A 10,264-nucleotide genomic window follows, 5' to 3' on the forward strand; every position below is an offset into this window, starting at 1 on the left:
AACATTGAGAGGAGTCTTCAATAGATGAAGCTAATGCTTAATGATGAATGATAGTAATACATTATGACTATTGGTGCATCTCCTTCACCGGCATGGAGGAGAAGCTGATCGGATGCGGAGGAAGGCTGCAACGATATCGAAGAAGATGAGGCTCGTGTGGGAATGCGCAGTCTGCAACCTGTGGATGACGTGATGAGCTTGAGGAAGCACTCGTCACTTGCAAACTCACGATGGCCACGCAGCCGTGTGCATTGAAGAGGCCTTTTGTTTTTCGATGAACCTTCCTTAAAAGGAGCCAATCAACCAATCAGTCGACAGTCTGTTGTAGGCAATCAAGAAGTTGCTGCCTCAAAAGCTCTGACTGGTAAAGCCATCTTCTTGGTGAAAAATTGGCGAATTCTTTCGTGCAAGTTTGGTTTCTACGAGTACTTTAAGAAGTACTATACTGATTTGGCTGGGCTAGAGAACACTGAGAAGTACAAGAGCCTTATTTACCTGGCGGGATCAACTTCTGCAGAATTCATTACTGACATTGCTTTATGTCCTTTTGAAGCTGTGAAAGTTCGTGTTCAAACCCAGCCAGGTTTTGCCAGAGGCTTGGCTGATGGATTTCCCAAGTTTGTTGCATCCGAGGGCTACCCAGGCCTTTATAAGGGTCTTGTTCCACTATGGGGTCGCCAGATTCCATACACTATGATGAAGTTTGCATGCTTTGAGAAAACGGTTGAGCTGCTGTATAAGAATGTTGTGCCTATTCCCAAAGAAGAGTGCTCAAAACCTACACAGCTTGCAGTTAGCTTTGCTGATGGCTACATTACATGAGTTTTCTGTGCCATTGTCTCACATCCAGCTGACAATCTTGTGTCTTTCCTAAACAACTCTAAGGGTGCACAGCCTGTTGTAACTGCTTTTTATGTACGAAAGAGGTGGTCAATGCAATATATATTGAATTGAAGAACAAGGTGTGTGGCTAAACTGGAATGTCTGAATCCTCCACATATACATGCTATAAGACATTCATGCATCGTTTTTGGAAGAACAGGTCGTGCTGGCAAATAGAGAACGGCTATTCTTATGCTTATACAATTTCAGATGTGGACACTTGATACTCTAGAACATTGCAGATTCCAGTACATAGATTCTTTCAGCTCTCTTGATCTTCTGAAATCTTCTGCTGATCAGGCAATTGTCAAGTTACAAAATGTATATGCTGATGTGATCCGTATTTGATAGAAACCTCTGAGAGCATCAGAAATCAGATGTGTTGTACAACAGATGATTCTCTGCACTAAGGGTCATGTTTGACTGGATTACTAGATAATGTCCATTCTTCTGTTCAATGTAACTGTTACCAGAATTTCCTGATCATGAATTTCTTGTAACACTCTTGACAAGAAATATAGTGAAATTTGGCATCAAATATTTGAATTCTTCTTGTTAGCCTCTTCCCTTGCTGTATCTTGAACCCTGTGTTCTGCAGCCTTTGCGTGAACTTTACGACATTTCTGGTGAACCCGACGTGAAAGTGCTGCGTCACTTTTCAGCAAGATGGGAGACTCGCAAGAAGAGATGACAAATGATAATGTCATGAAGAACCTGTTTCAGTCATTTACCACTTATATGCAGCAGCAAGCTCACGCGAAACGTGATAGTGATGCTATGGATGCCTTGAAAGCTGTCCAACAGGAGATGAAGCAATTTAATGGCCAGCAAGTGTCAACTTACTTGCATTTATATGAAGAAAAGATGAAGTTTTTTGGGGTTTCTCAAGATGTTTGGAGCCGCTACTTTTTGCGGATCGTGGTGCGCGCTCTTGAAGTCCGAATTTCAAAAATTCAAGAAACGCATGCAGGTTGGGCAGAATTTAAGAAGGCATTAAAAGATGAATATTTCCTGGAGGATACTGGTCTTATGAATCGCAGGAATTTCTTAGCATGGGTTTCTATGCCTAATAAGGGACTTTGAGTTACCGCTCTTCTGCGAGAGTTTGAGAGCCGCTATGATCAGTTGGATGGAACTGAGCAGCAAGCTTTGGAGTTGCAGAAAGTGGAGTTATTTTTACAAGCTGCTGATGCTGATTTACAAGAAAAGTTGGATGATCTTTTGGAAGATCAAGCTACTGATTCAGGTTTAAAGACCGAGTGGAGACATGTCATTGATGCTGTGAATGCTCTTGTTAAGAAGCAGCGCAGGAGAGTACGATTGCATCGTAATACAGGATTAGTTTCTGAAAAATCCTTGGAGACTTCTTCTTCTACCCCTGCTGCAACTTCATTGCCTAAGCCTACTCCTCCTGTTGTGAATCCACCAGTTCCTGCTGCTCCAGTGCCCTTATCTGTAGATGATGTTATTAAAGGCTTGGCAGATTTGACGATTGAAGCAGTCAAAGCTGAAGTTGGTAAGTTAAAGGAGCAACTTATGTCAGTACCTGCTGTACCACCTGCTTCAGCGTGACTGCTTTTCCAGCTAGTCAAAGAAAAAGGAGATGATGTATTTGGTGCAATAGTACAGAGCACCAACACTCCAGAGATTGTGATGCTTTTCAGGAAGCGCGTAAGAAGAATGTAGTGTTCTAGGGACAAGATGGGAAGATATGGCTGACAGAGACTGGCGCTCCTCTTGACACGAACTTCGATAAGGGAGGCATGAAGAAGCTTGTTGATGATATGGCTGCGCAATCAGCTTATGTGAGTGTAAGAGGAGATGCTTCAGCTTATGGAGTCCAGCTTGAGCAGAAATCAGATGGAGACTCTGCTTTATGGTCCTCTGCCTTGGAGATAGCGAGAAGAGGGAAAGTTCAGGCATCTACTATGACTTGTGTGGGCTCCAGCATCTGAGGAGAAACAGGATGGGATTCTCCTATTGACAGGTATTCTATTTTTGCTTATATGGCTAAAACACAGGGTTTAGATGCCATGGTTGAGGAAAAGAGAAGAAGAGATGAGGAGGGTCCCAGCACCTCCAAAAAGACTAGAGGGGGTGACTTTGTTTCACCACCTGTTACAGCTCCACCTATGTCAAGTTCTCCAGCTCAATCAGGTCCTGAACAACCTATGGGAGATAAGCAGATGAAAGAGAAGAGGCAACCAAGAAAAGAACCAGGATTTAAGCTCTTGTCAGACCTTGATATGCAGACGGATATGAGTAAGATTTTTCATGAAAGAATTTTGAATAGTGAAGTCACTTTTACTGTTGGAGAAGCTCTTGGGATTGCTAGAAGAGAAATACAGGATCAGATGCAGGATCTTTTGCGGAGGAAACGACATGCAATGGAAGGATCTGCTTTACAGGGATTGTGGCATGGAGCTCTTGGGAAAGAGCATGATGATGCATTGATGGTTGAGAATGCTTCTGTTAATCCGCAATTGGAGAAAATAGTTCAGCCTATGCAGTATGAAGATGATGATACCCCTATTCTCATTCCTCGCAGGCATTTTTCACGAAGTCATTGGCTAGAGCAACCACTGAGATGGTGGTAAGGATTGGAGAGAAACAAATTCCTTTGATCGCTTTAGTCGATCATGGTTCTGAGATTAATCTTATTGCTCGAGGTGTTTATGAGAGTGGCAAGTGGCCTATGGATGCAGAGCATGGCTGGCGCATGAGAGCTGCCAATAATACTTCTGGTGATATGTATGCTGCTTGTCCGAGTATCAGAATTTCTATTGGTAATGTTGAAGAGGATTATCATTGCTTTGTTCAGGATTCTTGCTCTTATCCGATTATTCTTGGACAGCCTTTCATTACAGAAGCAAGAATGGAAATGAAAGTGATGGATGACGGGTCAGCTTATGCGCGGATACGCAGTAAAGACGGTATGCGAGCTGTTCAGTTTATGACTGTTGGGGTAAATCATCCGAGAAACAGGGACTCCTTATGTGAGGCACCACTACCTGCGAAGGAGTTGGATTTTCATTAGGTACCGCTGTCTTGCGAGACGCCAGTGGTACGGAGCGGAGAAAAGAGGAGATCTCGCCTCCTAGCAGCCAGTCTTTCTCCAATAATTTTGTTGGTTTTTCTTCAGATAGTTCAGTGAGTTATCAGAAAATTTTAGATTTGCCTAGAGCTGCCAGGCAGTACATTGGTCGTAAGGAGAAAGAGTTGAAGAATGCAGGTATTTTGCAAGCAGAAGAGCATGTAGATGGATTGTATGAAGGGATATCTTATGCAGATACATTGTTTGAGATGGGAGCAATGCTGAAAACTGATGTATGTAAGGGTTCAAAGATCATACCTGTGCAAATCTTGGATATGTTTCAGAAAATTTCTGGTTTTATGCTGAAAACAGAGTTAGAGGCTGAGAAAACTCAGCAAACTGAATTTATGGCTGATCTTGATCAGCTAACAGAGTTGCAGAGGGCTGAAACCTTTCAGCCAATAGAGTTAAATGCTGGAAAAATTCAGCATATGGAGTATGAGGCTGCACCCATGCAGTCCATAGAGCCGAGGGCTGAATCCATTCAGCCACCAACAGAGGTGAATGCTGAAAAATTTCAGCATACAGAGTTTCAGGCTGCACCCATGCAGTCCATAGAGCAAAGGGCTAAAAATTTTCAGCCAACAGAGTTGAGAGTTGCTGAAAATTTACAGAAATTGCAGCAAAGAAAAGAGTGCTTGAATGATGCCAAGGTTGACACGAAGTATAAAACAGTTGATAAGAAGGTTAAGCCGGTTGCAGGGCCGCTTCCTCCTGATAGTGATGAGCAGATTGAAAAAGCTATGAAGCAGCCTATGTTGAGAGATCCTGCAAATATTGGACATAAATTTACAGCTGAAACTCTTGCAGAATTGAAAATTGGAAATGATGATTTCTTGCTTCCAGTGGAAAAAGAATGTTTTAGAGAGATGCTTGGACGTCATGGTAAGGCATTTGCTTTCTTTCCACATGAAATTGGCTGCATTAGTCCCGAATTGGTTGCACCTATGGTCATCTTCACTGTTCCTCATGTACCATGGAATATACGTCCTATACCTGTGCCTAAAGCACACTTGCCAAAGCTGATAGAGTTGCTGAATGAGAAGATTAAGATGGGGATTTTGGAACCCTCTTCTGCACCCTATTGTAACAGGTGGTTTACTGTACCAAAGAAGAATGGTACTTTGAGATTTATTCAGGATATGCAGCCCGTGAACAAAGTGACAATCAGGAATGTGGGAACAGGTCCAGTTGTGGATGAATTTGCTGAGGCTTTTGCAGGACGAGCCATCTATTCTCTAGGTGACTTGTATTCAGGTTATGATCAGTTTCAGCTTGCCTTGGAAAGCAGGGATATTACGACTATGCGGACACCTATTGGTCTTGTGAGGATGTGTACCTTGCCTCAAGGTGCCACAAACTCAGTTGCTCATATGATGAATGCTATGCATAGAGTTCTACGAGACTATATTCCGCAGTATACCATGCCTTTCCTAGATGATGTGCCTATTAAGGGTTGTGCAGAAGAAGAAAAGAATGAAAGTCTTGATTTGCGTGGATGTAGACAGTTTGTGGCTGACCACTTGGTTGCTTGTGAGAAAATATTGACACGATTAGAGGAGGTAAATTTGACTCTTTCAGGGCTGAAATCTGTCTTTGGTGTTAATGAAGTCATCATAGTTGGGCATATGGTTGGATATTATGGCAGGAAGCCTTCACCTGCAAAGGTGGATGCCATAAGCAGGATTGCAGAGTATTGCTCGACTACTTCAGAGGTGCGTAGATTTGTGGGAGCTTGTGTATTTTACATGATTTGGATTCCTCATTTTGCTCATATAGCAGATGTTCTCTATCAGCTGCTTCGAAAGGGGCAGAAATTTCATTGGGATGAGAAGCATTCGAAAGCCATGCGTAAACTCAAGAAGCTGTTGCAGTCAGCTCCTACTCTTCGCAAGGCGGATTATCAGTGTGGACGGCCGATCATGTTGACAGTTGATACTAGCCCTATTGGCATAGGTTGGGCAGTGGGACAGAATGATGCTGATGGAAATAGATATGCAATCCGCTTTGGAGCTAAAGTTCTTAATGAGCGGCAAAGGAGATATCCGCAGATTAAAAGAGAGTTGTGGGGAGTAGTCACTGCACTGAAGTGTGACAAAGGGTATTTTATTGGAGCTTCAGTTGTTGTGGAAACAGATTGTTTGCCTTTGTTTGGTATGATTACTAGCTGCTCGACTCCAGATATAGCGATGCTCCGATGGATTGCCTATATCAAATCATTGAATCCAGAATTTCGACACATAGCAGGGAAAGATAATCCAGTTGCTGACATGCTATCTAGAGCGAGATATGAGGATGAGGAGTCAATGCTTGCAGAAGATGATGAGACAGAGTTTGCAGCTTCTGTCCTTGTTCATGATTGTCATGTATCTACTGTTGAAGCCTTTATTGAAGAACTTTATGTTGACGAGTGGCTGCAAATTGGACATTATCTAAGTTCATTGACTCGAAGAGCTGATTGGACAGATGATGAATTCAAGAAAATCAGAAGGAAGGCTTATGGGTATTTCTTGAAAGATGGTTTTCTTTGGAAGCATCCAAAGAAGAGAGGAGGCTTGCCCTTGAGAGTAGTTTGTGATGTAGCGATGCAGATACAGATTATGTGAGAGTTTCAAGAGAGCTCATGGGCTGGACATAGAGGTGTGTGGGCTACCTATGAGAAAATCAAAGAAAGATACTGGTGGAAAGGGATGTATAAAGATGTTTCTCACTTTGTGGAGACTTGCAGGGACTGCCAGCTTTACTCTTTAGTGCGACATCGTGATGAGTTGCATCCGACTTATCCATTATGTATGCATTATAAGTGGGTGGTAGACTTGGTTACTTTGCCAGTGGGACTTTGGCAGATGAAATATCTTGTCTTGGCTAGGGAGGATCTTACAAACTATGTTGAAGGCAGATCTTTGCGGACAAAGACCACCACTACAGTATGTAAATTCTTGTTGGAAGAAATATTTTGCAGGTATGGATGTATAGGCAAGATTATAGCTGATCGTGGAGAGCTAGATGCAGATGAAGCTAGAGAATTTTTCTCACGGCTTGGGATTAAATTGGCTCTTACTACTGCCTATAATCCAGAGGGAAATGGCAAGAGTGAAAGAGGACATCCGCCGATAGTTAAAGCATTGGCAAAAGCTTGTAGAGGTCGGATTGGGGATTGGCTGAGATTACTACCTTTTACGTTGTGGGCTGATCGCTCTACACATAGTGTGACTACTGGATACATGCCTGCAGAGTTGATGTATGGGCAAAAACCTGTCATGCCTACAAAAATTTGTGCTCTCACTTGGAGTGTTCTTCCATGGCATGAGAATTTATCAAGGGAGGAGCTTCTAGCTCTTCGGATTCGTCAACTAGAGAGAAGAACAGAAGATGTGCAGCTAGCAGTTGATCGTTTGAAGGCAGCCCGACTCAGAAACAAGGACAGGTTTGATTTAAGACATCGCTTGAGGCCTAGAGCCATAAAAGAAGGAGATTGGGTTCTAGTCTACGACAGTAGTCTAGAGAATCAGCATAGTAGCATGAGAAAAATGGTTCAAAGATGGTTTGGACCATATGAGGTGAAACAGGTTTTTGACAATGGTACCTATGAGTTGGCTGAATTAGATGGAACAGTATTGAGGGTGCCCATTGTTGGAAAACGAGTCAAGATTTTCAAGAGAAGAGAAGATGAAGAATATGCACTTGAAGCATTGACAGAAGAAGAGCAGGTAGAAGAAAGTCAAGCAGAAAAAGCAGAGAATATGGATGATGAAGCTGATGGAGATACAGGTCTACTAGAAACTGAAGAAGGACTCGACCTGTTTGTGGATTTGAATGATCCTGGATAGTTGGCTCATCCGGAGGATGCGCAGGTTTAGAGGGGGTGGATCTCGTGCTGCTGCGCATCCGAGCCTTATACACCTCCATTTCTTTTGTTGTGCATTTGTGTTATTTTCTGTGTGTGATTCATTGTGTGTGAGATGCATTATGATAATCCGCATCCAATGTATATATTCCGTTAGTGTGTGTGTATGATTTTGTTTGGATGCATGATGTGTGTGTGTTAGAAAAATATGAAAAACTGATGCCAAAGGACATTATCAAGCTGATAATTTCAATGATGATCTCTAAGAAAATTGCAGGGAATTATGGAATCAAAGGAAGGATTGTGGAAGCGATCATCTAAGTTCAAAAGTTCCCATGACATAAAGTTGAAGGAAGTCTCTCAAAAGCTGCTTAAGCGAGCAAAGCACTAGTGGAGCACCGAGGGAGTATTTTGCCATCCAATTTTCAAGGCCGAAGTCAAAGTTTATGCGCAGATTATTCATTGTAAAGCTGACTGACAAAGGGGCAATGCATGACTTCAAAGATAAATCTCAAAGTCAAAATCAATGTTGGTGCCTAGATCTTGTAAGGATGTACAAGAACTATCTTGTCAAAGAGGAGGTTTTTTTTTAATCCCTGCTCAACTAAAAGAGGAGAAGGGGAGACTAATTTGGTTTCAAAAACCGTTTTTGGAGGGAAAAAGCATATTTTGGTAAAAAAAAGCAAGGGATTTTTCAGGCGCTTAGGGGGGGAAGAAGACAAGGGGGAGCTCCCAGCCGTGATGGCCAACCTAGGCTGCTGCCAAGCGTTGATCTACAAGACTAAATTATTCTCCAATGGAGTTCAGTGCAACATTGAGAGGAGTCTTCAATAGATGAAGCTGATGCTTAATGATGAATGACAGCAATACGTTATGACTATTGGCGCATCTCCTTCACCGGCATGGAGGAGAAGCTGATCGGATGCGGAGGAAGGCTGCAGCGATATCGAAGAAGATGAGGCTCGTGTGGGAATGCGCAGTCTGCAACCTGTGGATGACGTGATGAGCTTGGGGAAGCACTCGTCACTTACAAACTCACGATGGCCATCCAGCCGTGTGCATTGAAGAGGCCTTTTGTTTTTCGATGAACCTTCCGTAAAAGTAGCCAATCAACCAATCAGTCGACAGTCTGTTGTAGGCAATCAAGAAGTTGCTGCCTCAAAAGCTCTGACTGGTAAAGCCATCTTCTTGGTGAAAAATTGGCGAATTCTTTCATGCAAGTTTGGTTTCTACGAGTACTTTAAGAAGTACTATACTGATTTGGCTGGGCCAGAGAACGCTGAGAAGTACAAGAGCCTTATTTACCTGGCGGGATCAGCTTCTGCAGAATTCATTGCTGACATTGCTTTATGTCCTTTTGAAGCTGTGAAAGTTCGTGTTCAAACCCAGCCAGGTTTTGCCAGAGGCTTGGCTGATGGATTTCCCAAGTTTGTTGCATCCGAGGGCTACCCAGGCCTTTATAAGGGTCTTGTTCCACTATGGGGTCGCCAGATTCCATACACTATGATGAAGTTTGCATGCTTTGAGAAAACGGTTGAGCTGCTGTATAAGAATGTTGTGCCTATTCCCAAAGAAGAGTGCTCAAAACCTACACAGTTTGCAGTTAGCTTTGCTGGTGGCTACATTACATGAGTTTTCTGTGCCATTGTCTCACATCCAGCTGACAATCTTGTGTCTTTCCTAAACAACTCTAAGGGTGCATAGCCTGTTGTAATTGCTTTTCATATATGAAAGAGGTGGTCAATGCAATATATGTTGAATTGAAGAACAGGGTGTGTGGCTGAACTGGAATGTCTGAATCCTCCACATATACATGCTATAAGACATTCATGCATCGTTTTTGGAAGAACAGGTCATGCTGGCAAATAGAGAACAGCTATTCTTATGGTTATACAATTTCAGATGTGGACACTTGATACTCTAGAACATTGCAGATTCCAGTACATAGATTCTTTCAGCTCTCTTGATCTTCTGAAATCTTCTGCTGATCAGGCAATTGTCAAGTTACAAAATGTAAATGCTGATGTGATCCGTATTTGATAGAAACCTCTGAGAGCATCAGAAATCAGATGTGTTGTACAACAGATGATTCTCTGCACTAAGGGACATGTTTGACTGGATTACTAGATAATGTCCATTCTTCTGTTCAATGTAACTGTTACCAGAATTTCCTGATCATGAATTTCTTGTAACACTCTTGACAAGAAATATAGTGAAATTTGGCATCAAATATTTGAATTCTTCTTGTTAGCCTCTTCCCTTGCTGTATCTTGAACCCTGTGTTCTGCAGCCTTTGCGTGAACTTTACGACAGCGTCTGCCACATAGCGGAAGTATTCCGGCTGTTCCCACTTAGGATCAACCTGAATTAGGGTTTTCCTTATTGGTCATTTCCTAATGGCAACTAGCGTCGGACCCAAGCAAACTACTTTACGTAGAAAC

General features: G+C 42.6%; 2 pseudogenes; both read left to right on the forward strand.

Moving 5' to 3' along the window:
• Window positions 1-230: 230 nt before the first annotated feature.
• Window positions 231-1,230, forward strand: LOC148026848 (mitochondrial phosphate carrier protein 3, mitochondrial pseudogene; annotated as a pseudogene).
• A 7,633-nt stretch (window positions 1,231-8,863) lies between these two features.
• LOC148026849 (mitochondrial phosphate carrier protein 3, mitochondrial pseudogene) lies at window positions 8,864-9,497 on the forward strand (annotated as a pseudogene).
• The last annotated feature ends 767 nt before the right edge of the window (window positions 9,498-10,264 follow it).

This window comes from Lygodium microphyllum, chromosome 13 (assembly GCF_053477565.2).
Source record: "Lygodium microphyllum isolate KBCC chromosome 13, Lygodium_microphyllum_v1.1.10, whole genome shotgun sequence".
In the NCBI taxonomy this organism is placed as follows: domain Eukaryota; kingdom Viridiplantae; phylum Streptophyta; class Polypodiopsida; order Schizaeales; family Lygodiaceae; genus Lygodium; species Lygodium microphyllum.